The following is a 27,326-nucleotide window of genomic DNA, read 5'->3' on the forward strand; positions in this document are numbered from 1 at the left end:
GCTGGGACAGGGGATGCCTGTCATCATCTTGACAGAGCACCGCCCTCCACCCATCCAGGAGCAGGCACAGGGTCTCAGAGGGGAAAGTAGACAGGAGCCATGGAAAAGAAAGGAAAACTAGCAATAATGTTCTAAGTTCCGGAGCAGGGTCGAGCATGCCTATAATTTCCCGTAATTTTCCCAACGATCCTATAAGATGGGGTTTTTATTACTCTTTAACAGATGGGGAAACTAAGCAAGACATGGTTGGCGGAGGGAGAGGAAGCTCAAATCGGTTGGACACTATTCTTCCAGATCCTTCCCAGACCACAGAGTGGGTAAGGCAAAGAGAAGACAGAGATGGACACCAGCTGGTGGTCTTCAGCCCTGGGTCCTGCTGGCCCCAGGATGTCCTCAGTTGGTGAGAAACTGCCCCAGAGCCCAGGCCGTAGATGGCCAGCAGCCCTCTAGGACCTGGAAGGTTCTCTCTTAAGGGCAGTTCGTAAGGACCCTTAGTAGCCACAGCCACAGCAGCCTCCCATCCCCTTCTCACCCTGGTCCCTTGCTCCAGCCTTGACTTATATTTTACATACCCAGAAAGCCGGCCCTTGCCCTATGAAATCCTGGGGACCTCTCCAGGCCCTGACATAGTTCCCCTCCCAGGAGTTGGGAGCCCAGGGTTCCATTCCAGCTTCTACCAGCAAACCCTCAGTGGCCTGAGGCAAGTTGTCAGCTCCTTTTGAGCTCAGTTTCCCCACTCAGTAACTAAGGAGCTTGAGCTCAAGGATCTCTAAGGTCCTTGAGCATCCTGTGAGCCTCTTCCTCAATACCCCCCCCCCCCGCCCCCGCCGCCCAGCTTCTCCTTTTGCTCCCTGCCCCACCCCCACAAAAGCCAGGAGTCTCTTCCCTCAGGTGAGTCACCTGCAGGCTGAGCAACCCATCATAGGACCCAGGAGCCACAGGTGATGCCATCCCATCAGAGAGGGCTAGGAACCTGGGGTAGGTGGGGAACAACCAGCGCCTCTGCACAGCTTGGCCAGGGCGTGCTGGCCGCCAGATTTGAGGAGGTGACAAGGTCTCTGATTCAAAGTCAATCCCAGCTGCTTCATCTGAGAGAGATGTCCAAGTACAGCAGGAAGCACTGTCTTCAGAGTCGTGCAGACGTGAGTTCACTGCTCCTCTTTCTAGCTGTGGGACAATGGTGTGTTGCTTAACCTCTCTGATTATGCCCGGCTCCCTCATTTGTTCTGTTATTAGAGGACTTGTCTCAGAGGGTTGTGGGGAGGGTTACAACAGATAATGCGTGAGAAGCGCTGATGCAGCACCTGTCACACAGCGGAAACTATTCTTCTTCAATGCCCCCGACATTAGTAGAACAGTAGGACTCCCGAAGTACTTGACAATCGTGGGAATCACATGGTATGGAGAAGAGAGCTGCCACCCACACTCAGCCAGTCACCAAGGCTGAGCAGTTTCATGATAAAAAAAAACAAACAACAAACAACAACAACAAAACAGGCCTTCCAGCAGGAAAAGGCTCCCCCAGGGAGAGACCCAGGTGGGTCACTTGAATGTGATACTTTTTTTTTTTTATTGGGTTTAAAGTTACAACACAACAGCAGTGAACTCCTCCTGCCTCCGCAGGTACTTAGGCCCAGGTGGGGATCAGGGGCATTAATTAAGCTCACTCAACCTCCCCCACAAGACCGGTGGTCTTGGGCCCCTTGACGCTTCTCTCCGTGTAGTCTCCTGCGCCAGAAAGTCACTCTTCCGCCCACAAACTCCAGCCTGGAGAAGGATCCACCTTGTGGACCAACCTCCCAGGCGCCCTCAGACACCCACCCCCAGACGCCCACCCCAACCTAGCCTAATTCGGTCCTAAGTATTCCTAAGGTGCATTCCAATTTCCCGCTGTAATAAATGGCACAGAATGCAAATGGGGGTGGATGTGGGACACAGATGTTTGCACTAATTTAATTGAGGGAACACCTTGGATTAAACACTTTGCAAAACACTCACAAATAGGTTCAGTGCATTCGGTAATGAAAACGCTCCCAGCCCCCTGGCACTTGGCTGTGGCTGCCTGGGGCTCCAGGAGAGAGGCTGGGAGTGGGAGAGTGTGGGGGAGAGGCCCAGAGCAGGGTGGAGACAAGATGCCTCCAAACACAGGGAGAGAAGCAAGGGAGCCAGTTCCTAGGAGGGCTTCCAACAGATTTTCCACCAGCTGGGGCTGACTCCACCAAGAGAAAGAATCTGGAAGGGTTGAGGAAGGAGGTAGGCAGCACCTGCCTCCCCATGTGGGTAACTGCTCACCTGTAGGGGTCAGCAACAGGCAGGTGCCTCCAGGTCCTGAGGCCTCAGCTCTAACCTGGAGGCCTCACCGCCCACCTGGCTGACGGCCAGTCACTTACCTATACAGGACTGAGGTCCCCAGGCCCAGAAACCCCATGGAAGATCAGCCTATTCAACATCTGGGGCATGAAAGTGGGTGGAAAATAGCTCTCAGAAATTTGGGGGTTATTTGCAAGGCAGTGCTCATTTCTCTGATGCTTCTTCCTCATCTTCCCCTACAGACTTGGGGCTTCAAAAGCCTGGGGCGCCTGGGTGGCTCAGTCGGTTAAGTGTCTGACCCTTGATTTTGGCTCAGGTTATGATCCCAGGGTTGTGAGATAGAGCCCTGCATCGGGCTCCACACTGAACATGAAGCCTGTGTAAGATTCTCTCTCTCTCTCTCTCTCTCTCTCTCTCTCTCTCTCTCTCACCTGTCTCCCCTGCTTGTGCTCTCTCCTCTCTAAAAATTAAAAAAAATTAAAAAAAAAAAAGCTCAAATCCTGGGCATCTACCAAATCCCAACCCTCCCCTTCACCTTTCACCGTCTAGCCATCCATCCCCTTAGCTCTGGGGCTGCAGGGAAGAAGCCCTCCTCTGTCCTAGAAGTGCAAGCTGAGGCCAGGGAGGCAGATATTAACAGTCCCAGGGACACTGTGATAAATGCCTTCAGAGAGGCAGACTTGGTAGCCTGGGAGCCTGGGGATAGTGCGGCAACTTGGCGGCATGAGAGGGTCAGAAGAGGGTGGAGAAAAGGAGACAAGCATTACTGCCAGAGGGAATAGCATTTGCAAAGATAATGAGGCATAGAAGTCTAGGCAATTTCAGAGACTCAGGAGAGACCTTTGTGTGGGTCCACTTGGGAGACGGGTGGCATGAAGTGAAGATGGACAGTTTTCACCAGCCCCTGCCTCCCACCCCAGCCCCTTGAGAGTTCCCACAGCTGGGCAAACCTGGAATCAGTTCCTATAATGATTGCTCTGTAAATCTCAGAGTTCAAATCAGGCCAGGATGGTTTTATATTCTTGAAAACAGAATCCCTAATTTTCAGACACAATGATCACTTCAAGTGTAATAACCATTATAATAACAACCTCTTATACTTGCATAGTGCTCCATAGTTTATAAACCACTTTCACAGACCTCTTACGATCCTCTACCAACAGCCCTTTGAGAAAGATAGAATAGGTAGTTTCAGTATTCTCACTTTCTGGATGAGAAAATTGATCCCAAGGTCTCAGCAACACAAATGACAGTACTAAGGCTCAAAGTCAGGTCTAACTAACACCAGAGTGCATACTTGTGCACTCATTCAATCATTCAGCCATTCAACCATTCAGTGCATCCCGGAGCACTGGTTGAACACCTATTATGTACCAAGAAATACTTCAGACTCAGAGCATCGAGAGCACGGTGGGCATATTAAGATGAATAAAAGCCTAGCTGCAGAGAAGCACCCTGACAGATGTATCTGGACCAATAGGAAAACACCAGGGCAAAAAGCCAAGCACTGAAACTCAGGAACCAAGACAAACACAAAGCCGCTCTCTACAAACACTGTCTCGCTCACTCACATGCACACACATGCTCACTCACACACACTCACATGCTCACTCACCTGCAGCCTGCACGTGCACATGTAACATACACATACCCTTATCACACGTGAAGATAGGAGCCATTTCTCTTGGACTGTCCCCATGCTCCCCAGCACGGAATGCAGACTCCTCCACACCTGACATCCCCACCGCTAGTTGGGTAACAGTCCAGATCCAAGGAGAGGCTGCCCCGTGGGGTCTAAGTTTCTCCCCACCCTATAGCACACCACACAGACATACAGGCGTTCCAGCACTGTGTGAGCCCTGGTGTCATGGGCAGCAAGGATGTGATACACTTCTAGGGTGGATGGATTGACGGATGGATGCATGCATGGGTAGATGAATGGATGGAAAGATGGATGGATGAAAGGATGGATGGATGCATGCAAGGGTGGATGAATGGGTATATGGATGGATGGAAGGATGGATGGGTGGATGGATGGATGCATGCATGCCTGGGTGGATGAATGGATATATGGATGGATGGAAGGATGGATGGAAAGATGGATGGATGGAAGGATGGAAGGATGGATGGATGGATGGATGGTTGGATGGATAAATGGGGAGAGACACTGGAAAGCATAGCTTTTACCTGCCTAGAGGTAGATCCTGTTGGGACCCAGCCAGTGGGCCCAGTGACAGCTGACCACTGCTTTGCTTCCTGATGTGGATATATTAGTCTCGGTTCCCTCAGCAAAACCAATCCCCACCTCACAGGATCTATGTGAGGATGTGTGACAGGAGGTGCTGACACACGTAGTGCATGAGCTAGCCCACAGAGGTAGTGCCTCCCCACCCAGGAAGTAAAGGTAATGGACAGGCAACTTTGCAGAATCTCAACAGAAATCAGTCTCCTGACTTCCTACTGCCATTGTACATCCTGGGGCTTCAAGGACTTACCAGGGAGTACCTCTCCATCACCCCACCCTCTTCTCCTAGGTGCATTCATTCCTTTTTTCATTCAACCAACCTTGTAGGGTGCCTATTATGGTCAGGCCTTGTTCTAGGTACTGGGATAGGAGAAGAATAAGATTCAGTCCTTAACTTGGATAGACAGACAAATAACTATATTTAAGGTCCTATAATGACATAGATGAAAAGAAAGAGTGCAGCAGTATTTCACAAAAGCTGGGGGAAGCTCCATAAGGAGATAGTCATAGAGGAGATATGTGAGCTGGGTATTGCAAGAGGAACAGGGGTTACCAGGTCAAGGAGATTCCAGAGAGAGGAAATGGCAAGTGCAAAGGCACTGAGGTGTGAAGTTATACAGAGTATCTGAGGGGAACTGAGCAACTAGGTGTATTTGGGGTATCAGGAGTAGGAATGTGCCCATGTGTCTGAGTGTCTGTAAGTAACAGGGAAGAAGGAACAGCATGGGGGGTAGGAGATGAAACTGGAAAAGTAGACAGGGTTGAGCTGTGAAGCCCACGGTAAATCAGGCCAAGTAGGCTACAGTCAGCAAAGCACCACTGGGGATTGCGGGGCACAGGCGTGACTGGCCAGATACAACAGTCTTAATTAGGCTCCCACTATTCAGGCGCAGCACTAGGCTCCTCCATATATAGGAGGTTATCCTTGGCCGACTCTGATGATAAATGAATTTGATGAGGTATTCTCCTCTTTGATTGACGCAATTATCCCTGGAGAAATGGTCAATTTGGGAGCGATTTCTCCTCTCCGAAGAGCCAGACTGGCTGGCTAACGGCAAGAGCAAGGGGAGGGTTCCCACATGGCCACCATCCCTCTACCACCACTGCCACCACCACTGCCACCACCACCACCACGCAGTACTTGGAAATCCCTCGCGATCTCCTGGGGATTTGGGAAGAACTTGAGAGGGATAACAGCAGAGGTGACAGGAGCCAGAGAGGAAGAAAAAAAGGGGGAAATCCCTCGGGTGGAACAAAGATTTATGAGTCTGCGCTTCTACCCAACAGGACAGGAAGGCAGGGTGGGTGGCGGCAGCCAGCTTGTAGCTCCCAAACCCTCAAAGCTTCTCCAGTCCTGCTCACAGCAGGAAGTCTCTCCCTCCCCTTCTTCCTCTTCTCTCCCCTCCCTTCCTTCCCTCCTTCTCAGCTCCTCTCCAGAAAGGTTTATGGAGAAGACTCCAAATAGCCCCCTCTCCTGCAGGCATAGTCACACCAACTGAAAGGAGATTTAATTAGCAAAATCTCGTTAGGCAAACGAAATTATCCGTAAGACAATACTCCTCTGGACAGGGGGTATGATTAAACAAAGCCATTAATTGAGAGAGTCGCTTTGGCAGCTCCCCGGATGCATTCATCTCTGGGCAGGCTCCACTTTGCCTCCTTGGGCCAGCCGGAACAGACTCTGCCTCCTCCCACCGGCTCCACCCGCTCCCCACTTCATCTCCACTCTTGCAGAGCCCCTCAGTTGGGGCTGCAGACCTCGGCATCTCATCAGCGGCCGCTCTGCCGCCAGATTCCTGCTAAAGTGCCTTGATTGCATAATGTCTATTTGCATAATGTAAATTGCAATCTCCTAGCTCGGGAGGCAGGAATCACAGAACAGCCATTATTTTTTACCACTCCACAAAAATTCTACATTTAGAAAGCAGATTTGCAGCTCAGAAAGCCGTATAAATCTGAATCCGCCAGAAACGCCATTAAATCACACCAATTAAGCCGGACCAACGAAGAGCCCCTGTCACTGTTCTCTGCACACTCAAGGACTCCCAGCCCAGATGGAGGCCATGAGATACTGGAGGCTATGGCAGTGGGGCTGGGCACAGGAGCTGCAAGAGGCAGGGAATTCTGTCTTACAAACCTTAACACACCCCCCCATAGGCCTTTGCAACTGCCCCAATCAAGATTTGGAGGAGAAAGGGCGAGAGGTGGGTAGAACTAGTGTGAGTTATTTCTGAAAGAGGACTTCAGCTACCTCCATTTCGATCTCAGTCTGTACTTCCTAACTGATTAAGTTCTTTCCAGCTCATCTCTTAACTCAAACGACCCTGTGCACAAAGCATCCCGTGATGGGAACCAAAACTACCCCCTCAAGCAAGAACAACTGTCCTGACACCAGCAAGACTCCTGTGATTGACCCCAAGACAGTGATGGACCTGACCTTTACCGCCCACCTGCGTGTAGCCACCGACCCTTGTCCCACATTTTCCTTATGTTCTTATTTTCAGCATTGTGGAGCCGGTCTTTGAGATGCTGGGCCACTGTCTTCCTGGTGTTGGCCTCTCTGAAATAAATGCCTTTCTTATGTCACCACCACTCCTCTCCCTGCCTTTGAATTTCGTCAAGGGCCAGTGGCTGAACTCAGTCTGTTTGGGACCCCCACGCCAGGTGCTCTGGCACCCCTGTGTCCCAGCTACATTTCTTAAGCTCATCACCTGATTGGGGGTGGGTGCACTCACTGTCTCTAGACTTTTCAATTTGTGGAGCGGGAGATCTCGAATCAGGAAGAGGTCGGCACCTTTAGCAGAGGTAATGGAGAGATCTAAGGTGTTTCACACGTGGGCAAAACATCCATGCCTTTAGCAGCTCTTTAATGACTTTTCCTCTCTTCTCCCAAGTCCCCTCCAGCCAAGTGAAAGAAATGGTAGGAGAAATCCTGCTCACACTGGGCGGGGCTAGAATCTGAGCGCTCTTTACAAAGCTGTTTCCTAGGGGTCACTGGGGAGAGAGATGAGTCACAACGTGCCTGGAAAGGGGCATATTCCCTCTGACAACTACATAAGATCCCAGCTTCCCTGCAGCCAGCCCTAAATCTGGTTACTCTTTTGCCTCTTTATTGCTCATTCAATATTCATTTGTCAAAGGGCAAGATGCTAATGTGTATTATTAAAATATCAATAGTTTATGAGTGAACTTTTATGGAGGATACAGTCAAAGGAGAGATTCTTGACCATCCCTGTCAGGAGCAATGGAGAGGGACAATCTTTCCAACTCCACTTTTTATTTATTTACTGGGTGGATGAAATGACTGAACCGTTTTTTGAGTAGCTATTGTGTGCCAAGAATGGCTTTAGTGCTTTCGCATGCTGGCTTCCCTCCAGTCCCCACAGCAGACCTGGGAAGCGTAGACGATCCCATCTCCATTCTGGACATGAGGGCTCTGAAGCCCAAGCAGATATGCCTGGGTCACAAAGGTGCTAAGCCAGGATCCAAACTCATTTTGGGGCTTCAGATCCAATCCCCCCACCTCCAAGTTGGAGCCTTGAAAATACAAATGATCTTTACGTTTTTATCAGTTCCTTCACTTGTCCAAATTAAACTTTAGTTTCCTGACCTATATTTCCCAACTCCAGCACCTTTTTATCAAAACCAAGCCCTCTTATCCCTCTCCTCCCTGTTCCCACCCTTTCAGCATTAGCCATTCTCATATCTCAGCCCTTTGGAGAAATGAATTGGTTGTTTCCACTCTTCTGTTGCTTGAGTTTTGTTTCTATCCTCTTAAGTCACAAGGCATCCAGGCACTCAGATTCTCTTCCAAAATTCAGCTGCATCCATGTCAGTAAAATGACAAAGGAAAGGGGGTCTGGTCCCTTAATGGCACAGGTTATAATGTGTGGCAGAAGGGCAGGAAAAAGAGAGGACACGGGGATCAGATAGGAAAAGCTGCCCAAATTTCCCCAGTCCTCTACAGAGCCCCAGTAGCCTCTTAAGTCCTGATCTTTGGCTGAAACCTCCCCCAGCTTGGAAGGCCATTGAGTTGGGGGTGTGGGGAGCCTTGAATGAAGGCTCTAGGCTTGAGAAATCCTTGGTCACAGATCTAAGTGTCCCACCATACCTGGCACCTCAAGCTGTGAGTTGCAAACTGGACTACTTTTGCGGAAATGGACACTAATATGGAAGCTTCCGCCAGCTGCAGGAACTCCGAACTCCAGCATGTCCTTGGGGGGGTCCCGCTTTGGGAGGAAGCCTAGCCTGGCTTCTCGGGGGGAGGGGCTTTAAACCCAGACATTCCGTGACATGAGGGACAGTTTGATGCCCAAGGATGGGGGTTTCTTCAGCCTGTCTGTGGAAATTATGAGGCTATACTATGTCAGACTCGCCAGGTACCAGTCGTGGTAGATTGTGCTCTCCAAAGATGGTTGCAACAGCATATATCCCATCCCTATCTCCTCCTTTCATGTGCTGTTGACACTCATCCTTCGAGTCATGATGGCAGGGATGTCTATGTTCCCTTCTTTGAATTGAGGCAGGCCTGTGTAACTGCCCCACCCAAGAGAACATGGTGGAAGTAATGCTGCTTGACTTCGGCAATGCAGCTCCCACCCGGCTCTTGTTCTCATTCAGGGTGCTCCCCTCCTGGCATTCAGCCGCCATGCTGAGAAGGAGCCCAAGCCACCTGGAGCAGTCACGTGGGCCTGGCCGGCAGGCCCAGCTAACATCTCAGCCAACCGCTAGTATTAGCCCCCCAAATTATAAGTGAATGAGCCTCAGTTGATTCCAGCACCCAGCTTTTCACCTGCCTCAGCCGAGATCCCAGACCCAGCGGAACAGAGACAAACTGTCCCTATCGTGCCCTGTTTGAATTCCTGGCTCACAGAATATGCACATAAAAAACACTGTTAAGACACTAACTTTTGGGGTGGCTTGTTACACAGCCACAGTAACTGGAACACCGCTGGAATGAAACAGAATGTTTGCTGCTTCCCTCTCAAATCCAGCCTTCACAGGTCTTCACTCAGACTATTCCCTCCTCAAGTGGCCCCAGGCCCTCTGAGCCCACCCCCCCCCCCTTCCTTCCAAAAGGCAGGGTCCTCATGCTCTTATCTCTCGATGCAGGTCCAAGAGCGTGTTCCTAAGTGAGGGGGCTTCCCCTGGACACGTGTGGGGGGCCCTCGGCCACAGGGAGGGAACATGCACATCTTTTCCCCCACTCTCCACTCTCATTAAGGTTCACGCTCAGCTTGCTTCTCGCTTCTCTCATACTTGACTTATGAGGCCCCTTTAACCTCCAGTGCGAGAGGAGACAAGATTCTCACCAAGGTCTATCTACGCTGGCTCCCCCAGCCCCCGGCTGCATCTCCCAGGTAGGCTTTCCCGGAACAGGATGGAGGGAGGCACCCTTCCCTGCCCACCCCCCACCTTTCCCCTCCCACTGGAGCCCGGGGATCCGACCACTCCAGAGCCTGGGCTGTGGAGGAGGTGCCCTGGGAGCCGCAGCCCGTCAATCACAGAGGCGACCAGCACTGAATCGCAGGCCATTAGGCGGGAGGGCCGGCGCCCTGCTCACTCACCGGGCAGCCATCGGCAGGATGTTAGACGATCGCATGGCGGCCATTCTTATGATTTATTCAAATACTCATTACAGTCAATCTATTTTTACACAGAGGTGAAGATGTGCGCTGATAACGGTTAATCATTTATAATTCCATGGACTGGTTGGAAGCCAATGTACTATCAAAAGCGCGGCAGCAGCCCAGCCTCCGGTAGCCCCAGAAGCGGGGTGGGGAAACTACATAGCCCGGGCGACCCAGTCTTCTGGCTAACATCTGCTGAGCAGAGACCAGGTTGAAGGTGCAGTGGGAACACGGAGACCCCGGAATCCCAGACTGCCCTCCAGGAGCTCACAGCCCGGTTGGGGGGTGCGCAGGAAGATGCCGGTCAGGGGGGAGGTTGCCATGTGAGCACAGAAGAACTTCAGGAGAGGGAGAAATCACTTCTAGCTGGACTTACTAAAGAAGGGTTCGTGGAGCAGGCTCGACTTAGGCTGGGTCCTGCAGGTGGGTAGACTTTTGCCAAGCGGGAGAGCCAAAATGAGCACGTGAGCTTAAGGTGGTGTTATCATTGCCACCAGCAGTGTCCCCCTTCCCCTCCCTCACACTGCCCTAGAAATCAACCAGGTGTCAAAGCCAGTGTGGGCTTTCCCTGACTCCCCAGCTTAGCCCACAGATGACAATGGCTGGGGTCTGGGTTGGCCTTGCAAACTCAAGAGCTTCCCTCTCCAACACTCATGACACACGTAACACATCAGGTCCACCTTAATGCACAATCAGTAAAGTCTAATTAAATAGGATGTCATATTACAGGGCTTCTTTGTCACATTCAGACCTAATCTAATTAGAAGTCCACTGTATTTTACATTCTGACTAGCTCATTGTTGAGGATTTCTCTTGCACAATTGCATGACTGTTAAAGATTAGGTTCAGGGCTGGTCTTTAACCCGTAACCTTATTGAGTCAGCCTGGAAACACCAATCAAAGTTACTTACAGTTCACAGTCCCTTTTCTGGTGAGCGGCATGGAGGACAGAAAGCCTCAGAATCCTGCTCCAGACTTCACCTGTCAATAAAAGAAAACGTTTTTTATAGATGTGTATGATTCTGCTGAGTGAGAGCTCTGAGAGCCAACGTGGGATGAGGGTAAACTCAGGAGTCGTTCTGGCTCAGGAGCAGCACAGGACTACAGCTCTATTCCCACAGTCCTGAGTGGGAAAACTTCCCGATCCAGGCACTCTTGGTGCAAAATGATCATTGTTTAGACAGCTAACCAGGACAGAGAGAGAGGATCACTCCCTCCTTACCTGCTTGCTGCCTCAATTTCTTGCGAGTTTCATCCCCTTCCCTATAGGAATCCCGGAGAAAAACAGGCTCATGGCTGTTGAGAGCCCTGAGCTGACCAAGGCAATAATCATTTACTGATGCCTCCCGTCTGAAGGGAGACCCCATGCAGAGGGACAGAGCTGAACGGCCCCTGTGAAAGCTTGCAACCTACATGGGGAAGGCTGTGAAAAACTAGGAAACCACAAAGCCCAGGTTGTTGTTTATGGCAGGATTATGGAAAATCTGGATGGGAGAGAGAAATTTCAAGGAAAGGTGAAGAGTGCAGTTGGGCTAGATGGAGAAGAATGATGAGGGAAGGACTGGAAAGATAAAAAAATGTGACTGCTTTTAATTCTCTTTCTGGAAATAGAGCAACAACAACAAGAAAAACCCAGCACATGCTTATGAGTGTCTGCTCCGTGATCGACGCTGGCTAGGTGCAGCAGGAATAAAATCCCACGGATGGGTCCTGCTATAAAAATGCTGCCACGTCATTCGGGAAATAAGATTACCCATATGGAACATCACCAGATATTGTGCAAGACAAGGCTATATGCACAGTAGTGCTGAGCTGTGTGGTAGGGACTATAATTCTCTCTCCACAGAGAAATGAAGTTGGTGAGAGCTGAGGTGCTCAAGAAGTATTTGGGCGTAGGGAGAACTTGCATGGGGCCTTGGAGATTGGCAAGATTTGGCCAGCAGAAGGGAGCAAGAGGGCATTCGTGGAAAGGGAGCAATCCAGGCATGGATGAGAGGGGGGCAGCATGGGAGTGCCCTGGGACAAGGCAGAGGCTGTTTTGCCTGAAAGCAACCAGGAGAGACCAACACTGAATAAGCCAGGTGGGGCCAGAGCATCTAAGGCTCTGAGTGTCAGGCCAAGAGGCCAGGCTGGGGGTAGGAGCTGGTAGAGAGCCATTGAAAGTTTTTCAACAAGGAAATGACACAAAGAAGAGGAACCCCCTTGCCCCGGCCCCTCTAATAATATGTTCCCTTTAATTAAGACATGTATGAAAGAAGGACTGTGTTACACTAGACAATAAGATTAGGACTAACTGGTTGATGTTAGAGGAAGTCAACCTTCAGTTCGATATAAGAAAGAAGCCTCTAGCAATGAGAACCATCCAAAAATGAGCTAGGCTTCCTTAGAAGGTAGTGAGCTCCCCAACCCTGGAAGGAGAATCTGCACTGGGTGAGAAGGTGCTCCAACCATGGTCTCCCAGACATGGCTTCACCCATCTATGAAAGGTTAAAAAAAAATGAGGAGTCTGATAGGGTTGACAGACTTCTATATTGATAAAACATTGATACTGTCTTCATTTATCATCATTTCGTAAAGTAACTCAACCCCCAAAGTAAGGGGAGTAACAGGACCATTCTTTGAATTGAATAAATACAGCATCATGGAATGCATTCCCTCTCCCTCTCTTTCTGCCTCTCTCTCTTTGTCTGTCTGCTCTCTCTCTCTCACACACATGCACGCACACACACGTGTGCACACACGTGTTAATATGTGACCTCTCCATGCTGTCCTTAGTTTTCACTCGTGATCCGTGGAAAAGTCTACTTTAACTGGCACTGATCCCGGACACATGCTGGGGAACCACCTATGCGTCATGTATTTTAGAGCCTTCCAGAGCCAGCAGTGTGTGGTCCTGGCAGGCAAGGGTTCATGTCAAAAGCCTTCAGACAAGCAGCCGTGCAATAATAGGACCAGAATTTAAACTCAGGCCTGTCTTGTTCACCATGAAAATAAAATGGAACTATAAATGAGACTGACCACTCACATTTATAAATATGAGGAAACTTGTGAAGTGGTTAATGAGGAACGAGTTGTTGAATGTTTGTCTGGGAATGAGGTAGAAGAGGGACAGAACAAAGCTTCCTGCAGGAGGTAGCACATGCTCCAGGAGAGCTGAGTGGCACCCGTGGAGCATGCCCAGGAAAGCTGGAAGGCTGGAGAGAGATGAACTTAGGGCTTAGCAAGGGCATGAGTCTAACACAGAGAACACATAGAACACGAGTCTAACACTAGGCCTGGGGTGTTCACCAGACACGGGTTCACGCCCTCACTCTGTCATTAACTTACTGCGCGATCTTGGACAAGAAACTTTACCCCCTCCGTGCCTCAGTTTCCCCATAGGCAAAATGATATGGTTAGACTACTAGATAATCCTTAAACCGAAATTCCATCTGATATCTATATACCTGTGAGGTTGCCCAGACTAACCTGCCAGGGAGGGCTCTAAGTCTCATGCTAAGGCACCTCAGTATATCACCCTGGTTAAGAGTAAAGATGTGGGAACCAGATAGTTCTGGATTCAAACCTAGGTCCATCGTTAACCTAACCTTAATCTCTATAAACCTCAATTTTCTCCTGTTTAAAAGGTAGGGGGTTAATAGTAGCATCTTTAAAAAAATTTTTTTAATGTTTATTTAGTTTTTAAGAGAGCGAGAGGCGGGGGGATGGGCAGAGAGAAAGGGAGACACAGAATCCAAAGCAGGCTTCAGGCTCTGAGCTGTCAGCACAGAGCCTGATATGGGGCTCGAACTCACGAACTGTGAGATCATGACCTGAGCCGAAGTCGGACGCTTAACCGACTGAGCCACCCAGGGGCCCCAATAGTAGCATCTTTAAATGAGATGATGCACCTAGAGCTGCCTGGAACATACTAATAAATGAGGATTTTTGTTGTCTTTATGTGTTCTGAGCTAAGGCAGGCAGCAACCGAATGGAAAAGGAGAATGAGAGGCAAATCAAGAAGATTGAGGCCTTCTGCATTTATCCCACTACCCATGACAAGCTTTTCAGGTCTTGCCCCAGCCAGACCTTTGGGATGAGGACAAATTATGACAACCCATTCTGGGGCACCGAGAGTCTCTCTGGATGCTCTTCTTCTCTGAAAGCCCATCCACAGGCATAAGAGCAAAACTTCCAAGAAAGATAAAACGTGAAGAGACCATTCCGAAGGAAACCCTTGAAGGACCACCCATCCATCCAGACGGTGTGTCCCGTGTCTCCCCACCTCACTGCCGAGGCTTCTCTCTGTTCCACCTGTGCTCCCCCCATCACCCTCTCTGTTCCACCTCTGCTCCCCCATCACCCGGCAAGAGCTTCCAATTATTTATTTACACTTGTTGAATGAGGTTGTCAGTGACAGCCCTGTAGGCTCTGACCAGCAGGCTCTAAATCACACAATAACTAGGTAGCTGAAAACGGATAAAATTACCTGGCACTAAATACTTGGCTCTGAGATGCAAACCCCACCCCACCCCCGACCCCCACCAGCCCTCACTGAAGGTGCAGACTTTCTTGAAGCCTGGTAAGAGCCAATGCTAATGCCACACCTGTCTTCGGCCCCTTGGGCCACGGGCCGTGCTGGTCACCCTGTTGCAGAGGGAATGGAAGAACTCCCTGGGTCATGCTCCCCGGGCCTCTAATCTTGGGCCTATACCTGTAAGTACAGGTTCACATATAAACCCCTCTAAGGAATGCTGACCCTGGTGGGCTAATCCTAACGACTTTCATACACAGGAGAAGGACCCGGAGGCCCTCGTGACCTGTCTGCATCCGATGGGAGTGCAGTGGGGGCTTCCAGGGCGGCGGGGCCCTCTACAGAGGCAAACTCTCAGGAGCTACAGGACCTGCTCACAGGGCAGCCTCCCGGCCCCGTGGACATCCTCGGAGGATTGCTGATTCTCCGTCAGGAGTCTCACTGCCCTTCTCCCCATGGCATCGTCGTCGACCTGCCTTAGGCCTTCTCTCTCTTCCAGGGCCCTAATTGGTCTCCCGGCCTCCAGCCTCACCCCATTTTTGCCCGTGTACCACCTCCCCTCAGCCTGGCATCTTTCTGGAACACAAATTTGATCATGGCCACTCCCCCTTAAAACCCTTCCATGACGCCTCATTGTCTGACAGGCGTTGCCAACTGGCAGTCCCTCCATGGACTCTTGCCTGTCTGGAATTTTTATAAATTCCGCCAACATCTCAAAAGTGGGAAATTTCAAATTTTAACCATCTGTATTTCTAACTTTTCTCCAAAGGTCAGGTGACCTAACAATGCCAGTCCTACATTTCCACATGGCAACCACTAGACGATGCTGAGTATCGGCCACCTCCTTTCATAGTTTTTTATTTATTATTTACTTTTGAGAAAGACAGAGTGTGAGCAGAGGAGGGGCAGAGAGGGGGAGAATCTCAAGCAGGTTCCGTGCAGAGCCTGACACGGGGCTCGAACTCACGAACAGTGAGATCATGACCTGGGCCGAAATCAAGAGTCAGATGCTTAACTGACTGAGCCACCCAGGCACCTGAGTCACCCCCTTTTAATCACGCACGGGTCCTCCTGTTTCCCCTGAGGGAAGGCAGATGTCACCCTGGAAGTCTCTCCCGTCACAGGGTCAGACACCTAGAGGCTGACTTATTCTGCCTGCTGAAGAGGTTCGGGTTCAAAGTGACAGCACAGGGGTGGGTGGCTCATTATGTTCTCAGCTGTGTGGTGCCAGCGGGAGGGTGGATGACAGGATTCAGGAAAATATCAGCACTACCAGGCAGGCCCGCCTGAGTGTCCTTCCCTCCCACCTGGGCAACGCCACTCCTAGCCTGGAGACAGACGGCAAAGGTCCTAGGGTGGTTCTCCTGGAATGCCAACGGCTACAAGGCAGGTGCTGAAGAAGACCCGCCCGCTTTATTCCTGAGGCCCCACCCCTGGGTCCAGCCTCTCCCCACCCCGGCTCAGGAGCGGCCGTACCCCCTCCCTTTATTTCCATCCCACTGTTCCTATCAAAGCCCTAACAGCACATATTTTGTTAATTGTACAAACCTAATGGGGGAATGCATTGGCAAAAAAGGGTAATGGCCATCAGACCAGCAATAAAACAAAATTAATGGCCCATAGGAAGAAATCATGTCCACTTAATCCCGGCTCTGAAACTCTAATAGAATAATGGAATACCAACGGAGGGTTTTTTTCTCTCTATGCAGATTGCTTACACCATGTTAATCACTTGCAAAGCAGGCCACATACCACTCTGGCTCACATGACCCTCCAGGGAAAGTAGCAGACCAGAAACATTTAGTGTAAGGCTCATTACTGACAGGCACCACCACAGCAACACCTTCCCTCTCTCCCTCCTTCCCCCAGGTGACTCTGGGACAGCCGGTATGGGGTGTCATTGAGAGCCATGAGGCGTGGTGGGCCGGAAAGCAAGACACATAATACCTAATAATAGCAAACATTTATTGAGTGCTTACTATGTGCCAGACACTGGGCCAGCTAAGCACTTTCTATATACTGTATTACTGGATCCAATGTTCATCTTCTATCGCTGGCTGCGCAGTCTAACAAGGTAGCTGCCGGCCACGTGTGGCTTTTTTAAATTCAAATCCTAATTGATTAAAATGAAATAAAATTTAAAAGTCAGGGTTCAGCCTCACCGGCCACATTTCAAGAGCTCGACAGCCACACGTATCTGGTGGCTATTGTACTGGAAGGTTCACATGGAGTACGTTTCCGTCATCGCAGAACGTTGTATTAGAGCCTGCTCTAGAATACTGAGGCCATTTTATCTTGCTCATTTAACGGATTCGGAAGTCAAGGCGCAGAGAGGTGAGGCAAGCCGCCCAAGGTCATGCAGCTGAAATACCGCTGCGTTGGGTTCTAACCCAGCTCTATCTCACTCTGGCTCCAGAATCCCCAGCCTACCCACCACTTCCTGGCAGAACAAGCAGTCAAGCCTGCAGGAAAGTCTTTTGAGGGAAGTTAGCAGTAGAAAGGCTCTTCTGGGTTGTCTTCAGCACCCACCCACTCCCTGGCACCCAGAGAGCAGACAGACCCCCAGTGCTCTACTTGGGAGAGCCAGCTCCGTGGGTGTGTCAAACTGGGAAGGTCATCTGGAGAGAGGGAGGGCTTTACAGATCATCTAGCCCCACCTCCTTCAAGTTATGAATGAAGAAACCAACGTACAGAAAAGTTAAGTGGCTTGCCCAAGGTCAAACAGAATTAGAACTACAATCCAGGTTTCCTAACCACCAGTCTTCACTGGCCAAAGGAGAGGACCAGGCAATGCCCAGACCCATGTGCAGTCACAGGTGAGAGGAGGAAGAGGTGTCCCTCCCACCTTCCTGGAGAGTCCTGGGCCAGGTTGGAAGTGGCTGGGATGAGTTTGAGGGTACTGGGCTCTGAGGAAAAGCAGGAAAGGAAGAAGGGTGGGGACGGTCAGGCCTAGAAGATGTACTCGTTAAAAGCATGACATTGGGTCACTACTATCTTTTGGGAAAATAGTATATGGAATCTACTGTCATTGAGAATACACTGACTGACCAAGCAGCCCCAATTTGAGAATGTATCCTACAGGGAAAAAGTGGCAGGTGCACAGGGATAATGTGGCAGCATCTATCGTGGGGAAAAGTCTAAAGCAATGTGGATGTCCACCAATAGGGGAATGGCTGGATAACTCCTGGTACAACCATACTGTAAATACATGAGGGCATTAAAAAGAATGAGTTCGACCGACACCTTTTGCCAGGCAAAATGGCCATAACGTTCACAATAAGAAAAGTAAGTAGCAGAGGATGTGTGTGGAGTGATTCCAAGTTTATAAAAACAGAGAAAACTCTAGGACGAGTTGATCCCTTTGCATGTGTTTGTGTGAGCACGGAGGCAGCGTGGAAGGGGTGGCCCAGGGTGTTCACACTGGTGCGGATGGGGCACTGGAAAGACAGGGATGAAGGCACACCGTTTTTAGCACATCTTAGCCTTGTTGCCGGTGCAGGGAGCACCGTCACTTCTGTAATTTTTGCGAAGAAACTTAATAAAGGAAGAGACAAATATTTGACAAAAGAAGAAAAAAAAAAGAGAAGTCAGATTCCAAACCTGCCTCACTCACTAGCTTCACGGCCTTGGCAAGTTCCTTAATCTCACTCCTTCTTGATTTCTTTGCCCAGAGACTGATGATAATAGTATCATGTCATGAGGTGGTGGGGAGACTGGTGGGAAAACGAGTTTATAGCTGCTCGACAATTGGGGCCTTTCTATCAGAGGGGAAAATCTGCCGAGTACATGGAGGGACTTCCTGGGCCACCTCTCCAGGGCGGTCTGATAGCCATGGCCAGGGCTCCCTACACACCCCTCAGAGCCCCTATATTTTGCCACACAACTATTTCATCTATTTATTTTTATTTTTTGTTATTTATTTATTAAAGTTTATTTATTTATTTTGAAGGAGATAGTGGAGGGGGGTGGGGGTAGAGAGAGAGGGAGAGAGAGAATCATGAACCGTGAAATCATGACCTCAGCCAAAATCAAGAGCCAGGTGCTGAACCAACTGAGCCACACAGGTGCCCCTATTTATTTATTTATTTGTTTGTTTGTTTATTTATCTTGAGAGACAGAGAGAAGGTGAGAGCACTCATAAGTGGGGGAGGGGCAGAAGGAGATAGAATCCTAAGCAGGCTCCATGCTCAGAGACGTGCCTGACATGGGGCTGGACCCCACAACTGTGAGATCATGACCTGAACAGAAATCAAGAGTCAGACACTCAACCAACGGAGGCACCCAGGAACCCCCTCACCCTCCCATGCCCCGCGGTACAAGGATCTTAATGCGTCTCTCTGTCTATCAGACTGTAAGATCTTTACAGGTAGGAATAGTGCCTTGGTTATTTATTCATTCATTCAATCATTCAAGTTAATAACTTAGAAATTATGTCTTAGGCATGTGTACCTGCACTGTGCCTGACATCAAAGATACAACAATGAAGAAGACAGAAAAGTCTCTGCTTTCATGGAGCTCACATGTTAACGGAGGAAACAAACTACTTATACACATGTATATAGTCCAGTGGTGATAAGCACTAGGAAGAAGAATGCAGCATGACAAGGGAGCAGAAGTGACTGGGGAGGGGACGGGGACATTTTAGAGAGAGAGGACAGGAAAGAGCCTCTGAATCTCTCTGGGAAAGCGTCCTTTGAGGCACATGCCACAGACCTGGTGAAGCCAGTGGTTGCATTCAAAAGATGTTAGTTTAAGGGGCGCCTGGGTGGCTCAGTCAGTTAAGCATCCGCCTTTGACTCAGGTCATGATCTCACAGTTCATGAGTTCAAGCCCCGTGTCAGGCTTTCTGCTGTCAGCACAGAACCTGCTTCAGATCCTGTCCCCCTCAATCTCTGCCCTTGCCTCTTTCTCTCTCTTAAAAATAAATAAATAAACTTTAAAAAGGTGTTAGTTTAAGAATAAAATAAAAATAGGCTGGTGGGAGAGTGGAGGATAATTAAGACACCTCAAAAACATGCCTCCACCCAAAAGAACTGAAAGGGGGGACCCAGATGTTTGCACACCCCTGTGCTTAGCAGCATTACTCATAAGAGCCAGAAGTTGGGAGCAACCATAGTGTCCGTGGACAGATGAATGGAGGAACAGAAGCATTATATGGATACTGACATATCACTGAGCCTTCAAAGGAAAGCCACGTGGATAAACCTGGAGCGATACGACGCTAAGTGAAGCAATCCAGTCACCAAAGGACAAAAACTGTCTGATTCCACTCACGTGAGGTACCCAGGGGAGTCATATTTGTAGTGATGGAGGGTAGAATAGTAGCTGCATGGGGCCAGGAGGGAAGGGAGAGGCAGGGTTAGGGTTTAACAGATACCAGGTTGTAGTTTTGTAAGATAAAAAGTGTTCTGTGCATAGATGGTGGTGATGATTGCACAAGACTATGAAAGTACTTAATGCCACTGAATTGTGCACTTAAAAGTGGTTAAGATGGTAAATTTTATGTGATACGCATTTTACCACAATTTTATTTTATTATTTTCAACGTTTATTTATTTAGGGGGGAGAGAGAGAGATAGCACCCACTTAAGTGGGGGAGGAGGGGCAGAGAGAGACAGGGACAGAGGATCTGAAGCAGGCTCTGTGCTGACAGTAGAGAGCCTGATGCAGGGCTCGAACTCAACGAGCCGTGAGATCACGACCTCAGCTCAAGTCAGGCGCTTAACCAACTGGACCACCCAGGCGCCCCTATCACAATTAAAAAAAATACACACCACCACTAACTTCTCAGAAAAAAAAAAAAAAAGAGCCCGGGATGTTAAAGAGCAGGAGGAGAAGCAGCTGACAGCCAAGGTGAGGCTAAGGGAGCCCAGGGCGGACAGAGAGAGCAGGGAACCCCAAGTCTCTGAGGCCCAGGGGAGAGAATGCAGAGGGGAGGCTGCCAGGCAGAAAGGGACAGAAGCTCCCAGGCCAGTCTGCTGACAGGAAAGGCAACTTTCCTGTGGAAACGTCTGAGCCAAGGCGATTCCAGAGTGCCGGTACTGGATAAATGAGACACAATTTAGGGTAAAAAAGAAAAGAAAAAAAAAAATGTTTTTAAACTGGTGGGAAGTAGGAAGCAACTGGTAGAGAGTTGGGCCACTCTCTAGCTTGAGATGAAAGACAGTCCCACGAATCCACTGCAGGAGATCTAAAAGGGAAAGGGAATAAGAAGCTGAGAACATGATGAGGGGTTTTGGGCCCTTCACCCGATGCAGCCGTGGGCAGCTTGGTGTGTTGGAAAGCATCTTAGGGCCCAGGAGACAGTCCTATCTTTGTGCCCCTTTGACCTTATGGGGTCTTTGACCTTGTCTGGGCCTCAGTTTCTTCATCTACTGAACTGAGTGTCTAGAACAGGGCAAGAGGAATCTTACATTTTTAGGGGTCCACAAACCCCTTGCGATTTATCCAGAATGGCATTTGTGTGTACATTTTTCTATGGAGGGATTTATACATTTTTACCAAGATTTCAAGGCTGTCCGTGTCCCCAGGAAGGTTAAGAATTGGTGGAAGAGATATTCACTAGGCTCACATTAAGCTAGAAAGTTCTAAGCTTCCCAGAAATCTTGAGCTGGACACCAGTAAATACTTAGGCCTCAAGTAAATCAAAATGTTTATTCCTGCTTTGCTCGCAACACAGAGATATTGTAAAAACGAAGCGAAATAATTATATATTCCGAAAAGTTAAAATTATTTCTCTCATGCAAGTAACTATGATGATCGTTATTGTTGGAGTGTTGCAGAAAGAAAGAGTAGCTCTAATTCTGTGTCTCCCTCTCTCTGCCCCACCCCCGTTCATGCTCTGTCTCTCTGTCTCTCAAAAATGAATTAAAAACATTAAAAAAAAGGGAGGGAGGGAAGGAAGGAAGGAAGGAAGGAAGGAAGGAAGGAAGGAAGGAAGGAAGGAAGGGAGGGAGAGTAGTTCTGCAGCAGGCATAAAGGGGGCATGATAAAGGGACGTGATGTGCTATGGGCTGACCCTCCTCTGGTTAGAAATGAGGAGGCCCTCAATTCCCCTTGTGGAGAGGGGTCCAGGCCAGAAGGAAGCGTATATGCAGCCTACCCAGGAGGGACAGCCTAGGGCAGAACAAACGCATCTCTTTGGGCCAAGAAGCTCTCATTTTGTGTCTGGCTTTACTTGGGAGGGAACTTTCAATTGTGTGCCTGAGAAAAGTGACAGACTGAGGATGGATGCGTCAGGGGAAAACAGCACAGGCAGACTGGCCACCAGAGAGCAAGACGCAGACTGGAAACCTGTGGAATGACTAAGCTAGCGTCACCAGGGCAGAGGGGACCTCAGCCACAATGGGGAGCGCCTATCCAGAAGGAGCCGGCCCAGAGGCAGTGGGAGGGCCGGTTGTCAGAACCACGCACGGTTGCACCTGGATGGAACCTTAGACATTATCCATTCCATCCTCCTGATTTCATGTCTGCAGAAACGGATTAGGAGAGGGGTGACACTTATCCACACCAGTCCAGGATTGAAAGCCAGCCAGTAGCTCCCTTCATTCGTTTACAGAATGTGTTTTGAGTGTCAGACCCTTTGCTAGGTTGGAGATCAATAACGAGCAACAAATCTATCCCTCTCCCCTCAAGGAGTCCATAGTCTAAAGGGAGAAACAGACACCGGTTGCTTGAGGGGGTAGGTGTCATCCAGCATGTTAAGTAGGGGCCACAGATGAGGGTCTCCCCACTTCAGGCACTTACATCCAGACAATGGCAAGATGGAGGGTCAGCCACTTCCCCTCAGGCCAGTCCTGGAGGCAGTGGGAATATTCACCGTAGAGTCCAAGCCAAGCCAACAGACACCTACATGTCAGAAAAGAGTGCCACCATGGCAGCCATCGAAAGAAGACTGTCTGTGCGTCTCTCCCGGGGGAAGAAAGCCACGCACTCCAGCAGGCCAGCCACAGGCCCTGGTGAGCAGGCCTCTCCAAACAGCACTTCCATTCATTACTTCCTAACTCGCCTCGGGGGGCTGGTCCTGAATATTGTTTCATAAATAACTTAACAGGGCTCCAGCTTGTTTAACTGAGGTTAGGCAGATGTGCACAGCACAGGCTGATTATGAGGGAATTTGGCTGTGCTGAATGGTTCTGGGATGCTGATTCTCTGCGGAGGGGTGGCTCAGTGGAAAAGGCAACCACTCGGCTGGTGTCCCCACCTGGATCCCCAGATCGCAGCAGGGGGACACCGAAAGAGCATTTGTTTCCAATTGTTCTTAGCCACTAATTTGGCTCCAGGGTATAACACCAATCTGAGAACAAACGGAGTAGGAAAACTGTGCGTTTCCTAAAGGAGGCCGAATATCACCATAAACAGGGGAGGGCGGGGGAGGATTCCTGAGTTCACTGCACATGCCCCAGCAGCCTCCAGAGCCCAGGCTGGCCGCTTCCCTCTCCAGCCCGGAGTCACCCGGCTGCACTGCCATCTGCCGTGCCTCACCTGCTCATTGCTCCTCTGAGGTGCCTCCAGCAGAGGACAGATTACTCTGATGGCAGGTAGATAAAATGGGATCCCTTGCTAGCAGTAACTACCCAGAACAATCTCTCTCCTGAGCAACTGACTGTCTCCACCTGGCACCTGCCAGCCAAAGAGCTGACGGGTGGCAAAGGCTGGCGTAGGCAACTCTCCCCATACGCGGAGAGGACCGTGAAGGCAGGACTTGCTCAGAGGGCCCTCTGTCGGGCTGCAGAAAGGTAGGCCGGGCCACCCCTCAAGGGGGAGACATGAAAGCAGCTGTGTTTCTGGCAGAGGGAAGAGCTAGCACTCTCCAGGGGCAAAGGGGGTGACGGAGCTGGTGAGCCAGGCCACAGCAGATGCTTTCTCAAGACTGATGGGCAAAATCCCCAGGAAACAAGAGGCCCCTCTCATAGTTCAATTGCCTTCTGGTGGCTTAAAATAATGGAGTCAGAGAGCTTTCCCTGTGACCCTCTTGAAAGCAAACCCACAGATAAAATGCTTTTACTAACCCGACCACTCTCCTCACAGCATCTTAGCAGACAGGCCGTAGTTTCCAGGACGAGAAAAGCCTCCCTCACCAGCATGTGAGTAAGCTAGTCAGTAAGCTCATAAACTCAACAATTTTAGAGAAAGAAAACAATTTTTTAAAAACCTCTGAGCAGTCGAAGTACGTGTCACAAAATCTTCCCACTAAAGTTTATGAACCTTACTTGTAAGGGAAACTCCCAGACTCTTACTCAGAGCTTCTTCTGACTGATTTCGTACATGCTTCTAACAGGACCAGGCATTGGGCATCTTAGACCTGCGCTGACAGAGGCAATAAAAGAGGAGGTGCGAGGAGGGAATGGAGGGTTGACCGAGGAGAGCACTGAGGGGCAACCTAGTGAGTCATCACATCAGGTTCAGCCGTGTTCAGGATCATTTACTTAGGAAGATAGGGAGGATGCCCACTGGTGATGCCAAAAACATCCTCAGAGGATGTGAAGAAGTAAAGCTTTGGCTATCTGGAAAATCCCAAATGAGTCTCCCTCGTGATGCTTCCACGCTTCCTGTAAGTTGTTTTGAAGCTTGTTCAGAAGCTGCCTGCGTTCATTCATTTGCTCAATAGGCATTGACTCCTGTGGACGCTGGGGCATAAAGCAAGAGGAAGGCAGGGACCTTGTTTAATAACAACACACACACACACACACACACACACGCACACATGCACACATGCACATCAAGAGCATCTATTTATTGCACACGAGGTGCTCGATAGATGCACATTGTACAGATGTTAGAAAAGGCACCTGGAGAGGGGAGGGGCAAGCCAGTCAGATTGTCCTTTGACCCAATCCCTAGCTACTCACATGAGAATCTTTCCGGGGGAGGGGCTGTCATAATTCAGGAGTCAATAAAAAATGTCATCGTATCAAAACTTTAAACTGCTCCACCAAGAAAAACATGAAGACACCACAGAATCAGGCCTGAAAAAATGTGGACCAGATTGTCCAGTCCAGTGATGAAATGAACAGTGTGGAACCGTCAGTGTCTGAAATGCTTCCAGCTCCGGAGTCAACAGGACCCTAGTTCTACTTAAGGACAGACCTAGCCTGCCAGCCTGATTTCTCTCCTTTTCCCTAAAGCTTTGGAAGGCAGGATTTAGGTCTCTGCCCCATCGCAGATCAAGGAGACAGCAAGCCACTCTGCCTCCTCTCCCAGCCCCTCAGCTGGCGGGCGGGGGGGAACAGGGCACCGTCATCATTTTGGGGAAAGTCTTTATGAGACTATAAGGGATGGTGGGGGAGGGGCTAGGATTCTGGCAATCTGTCCTGAAGAATTCAGGTTAATAATTTATATATGCATTAAAAAAAAAAAACCCTTCTGAAACAAATTGCATACAAATTGTGTGACATTTGAAGGAAATTTGCCAATGTTGCTCAGTGAAGCGTAATAAATATATGCAGCCGTAATAATAAGTTACTTAAACTAAAGGCACTAAATGATTTATTAATTGTCTTCTAATCCTTTCCAGCTCCAACTAAAACCAAGAGTGTAGCCATATTTCACATACCAGTTCATAATGCCTCTAACACCAAACAGCGTGGCTGCCATTGGCTATTCAGTCCGTTTTTCATTCTGGCCCCCAACTCCCCAGATGGGCTTGTAGGAGGGCCCACAGCTGAGTGGACTGCTATTGTCAGCAAATGGGTAGATGCACCCCCAAACACATCCCATCCCACTGCACTTCTCACGTGAATGTCACATCAAACACGCTCATTTTGCCTAGAGTTCCCTTCCTCTGGCTTCTACCTCTCCCACTGCCATCAGTACCACGGTGCCCCTGGGTAGACATCAATCCTGGGAGAACGGGCTGTTGTCTCCTGGGATGTGCCAGGCTCACAGCCCCAGACTCCTCTCCAGCAGCAGATGGTGAGCCAAAGAGAATTAGAACGGAGATGGGAAATGGAACACAGAGACCTGCCCTTTCTCTAGGACACACTGACCCAGCAGGGAATGTAGGATTTCGGTTGCCATGCCCACTCACTGGGCCTCCTCCCTACTGCTCCAGACATTAGCCTCTTCTCCCTGGAAGACTTGATGCTCGGGATGTTGCCCAGAGCCGCCTATAGACCCCACCCTATCTTGGGATTCATACCCTGTGTCTGGTAGGAGGGAACATCACCAGTAAACTAGAAATCTGTCGCCAGAAATATGGCCTGTGGATGGATGGAGAAGTAGGACCAGGAAGGGTCCCAGGAACTGAGTGTCTGTGTTCAGAGGTGAAATGATTCTCCACACCTCCTTGGTTCCCCAACATGCTTCTTTCCAGTCTTCTCATCTCAGAACGATGCCATATTCCACCAGCTACCCCCATCTGGGGGCCATCTTGGATTCTGCCTCTGCTTCTCTCTCACTCCCACACCCAACCAGGGGGATTTTACTCTTAAAAAACATTTCTCAAATCAGGGTGCCTGGATGGCTCAGTTGGTTAAGCGTCCAACTCTTGATTTCAGTTCAAGCTATGATCTCATGGTTTGTGAGTTTAGGGCCCACATCAGGCTCTCCCCTGACAGTGTGGAGATTGCTTGGGATAATCTGTCTCCCTTTCTCTCTGCCCCTCCCATGCTCACCCTCTCTCACTCTCTCTTTCAAAAATAAATGAACTCTATAAAAAAATATTTCTCAAATCTATCCCTTTCCATCTCCACCGCCACTGTATAATTCAGAGCCCAAGGATGCAAATCAGCAGCTCTTTCTAGATGTTTTGTGGGATTTGCATAGTGCTCCTGGTGTTCCTTTGTTTTGTTTTGTCTTTAAAAAGGTAATGTGTAGGGTGCCTGGCTGGCTCAGTTGGTTAAGCATCTGCCTTTGGCTCAGGTCACGATCTCGCGGTTTGTGGGTTTAAGCCCCACGTCAGGCTCTGTGCTGACCGCTCAGAGCCAGGAGACTGCTTCCGATTCTGTGTCTCCCTTTCTCTCTGTTCCTCCCCTGCTTGCACTCTGTCTCTCTCAAAAATAAATAAACATAAAAAAATTAAAAAGGTAATACATAACATGGTTCAAAAATCAAAAGGTATATGAAATATCTCCCTCCATTCCTGTCCCCCACTTATCCAAGTGAACACAAATATAGATTCTTGGTATCCCCCTTTTATGCACACTTTTCTGCACCTTGGTGGATTTTTTCTTTTTACCCTTAAAATATTTTTGGAGATCTTTCCATATCAGTACAGAGTCCTCATTCCTCTTTTTATTTATTTATTTATTTATTTATTTATTTATTTATTTATTTGTAATTAATTAATTAATTAATTTTGAGAGAGTGAGTGGAGGAGGGACAAACGGAGAGGGAGAGGATCCTAAGCAGACTCTATGCCCAGGGAAGAGCCTGACATGGGGCTTGATCTTATGACTGTGAGGTCATGACCTGAGCTGAAATCAAAAGTCAGACGCTTAAACCAATGAGCCACCCAGGCACCCTATTTTATTTTTTAAGTAAGCTCTACTCCCAGTGTGGGGCTTGAACTCCCAACCCCAAGATCAAGTGTTGCATGCTCTACCAACTGAGCTAGCCAGGCACCCCTCTCCTTCCTCTTTTTTTTTTTTTTTAATTATTTTTAAATGTTTATTTATTTTGAGAGGGG

General features: G+C 49.3%; 1 protein-coding gene across 8 annotated transcripts in view; it reads right to left on the minus strand.

Moving 5' to 3' along the window:
- The window catches only part of PKNOX2 (PBX/knotted 1 homeobox 2), a 316,244-nt gene that overhangs the window by 183,502 nt on the left and 105,416 nt on the right, over positions 1 to 27,326 (minus strand). For all 8 annotated transcript variants that reach the window (XM_027036851.2, XM_053203925.1, XM_015074072.3 and 5 more), the window contains one exon: positions 11,097 to 11,166. The gene's annotated coding sequence lies outside the window, so the exon portion shown is untranslated. The remainder of the gene's footprint in view (positions 1 to 11,096; positions 11,167 to 27,326) is intronic.

This window comes from Acinonyx jubatus, chromosome D1, assembly GCF_027475565.1.
Source record: "Acinonyx jubatus isolate Ajub_Pintada_27869175 chromosome D1, VMU_Ajub_asm_v1.0, whole genome shotgun sequence".
In the NCBI taxonomy this organism is placed as follows: Eukaryota; Metazoa; Chordata; class Mammalia; order Carnivora; family Felidae; genus Acinonyx; species Acinonyx jubatus.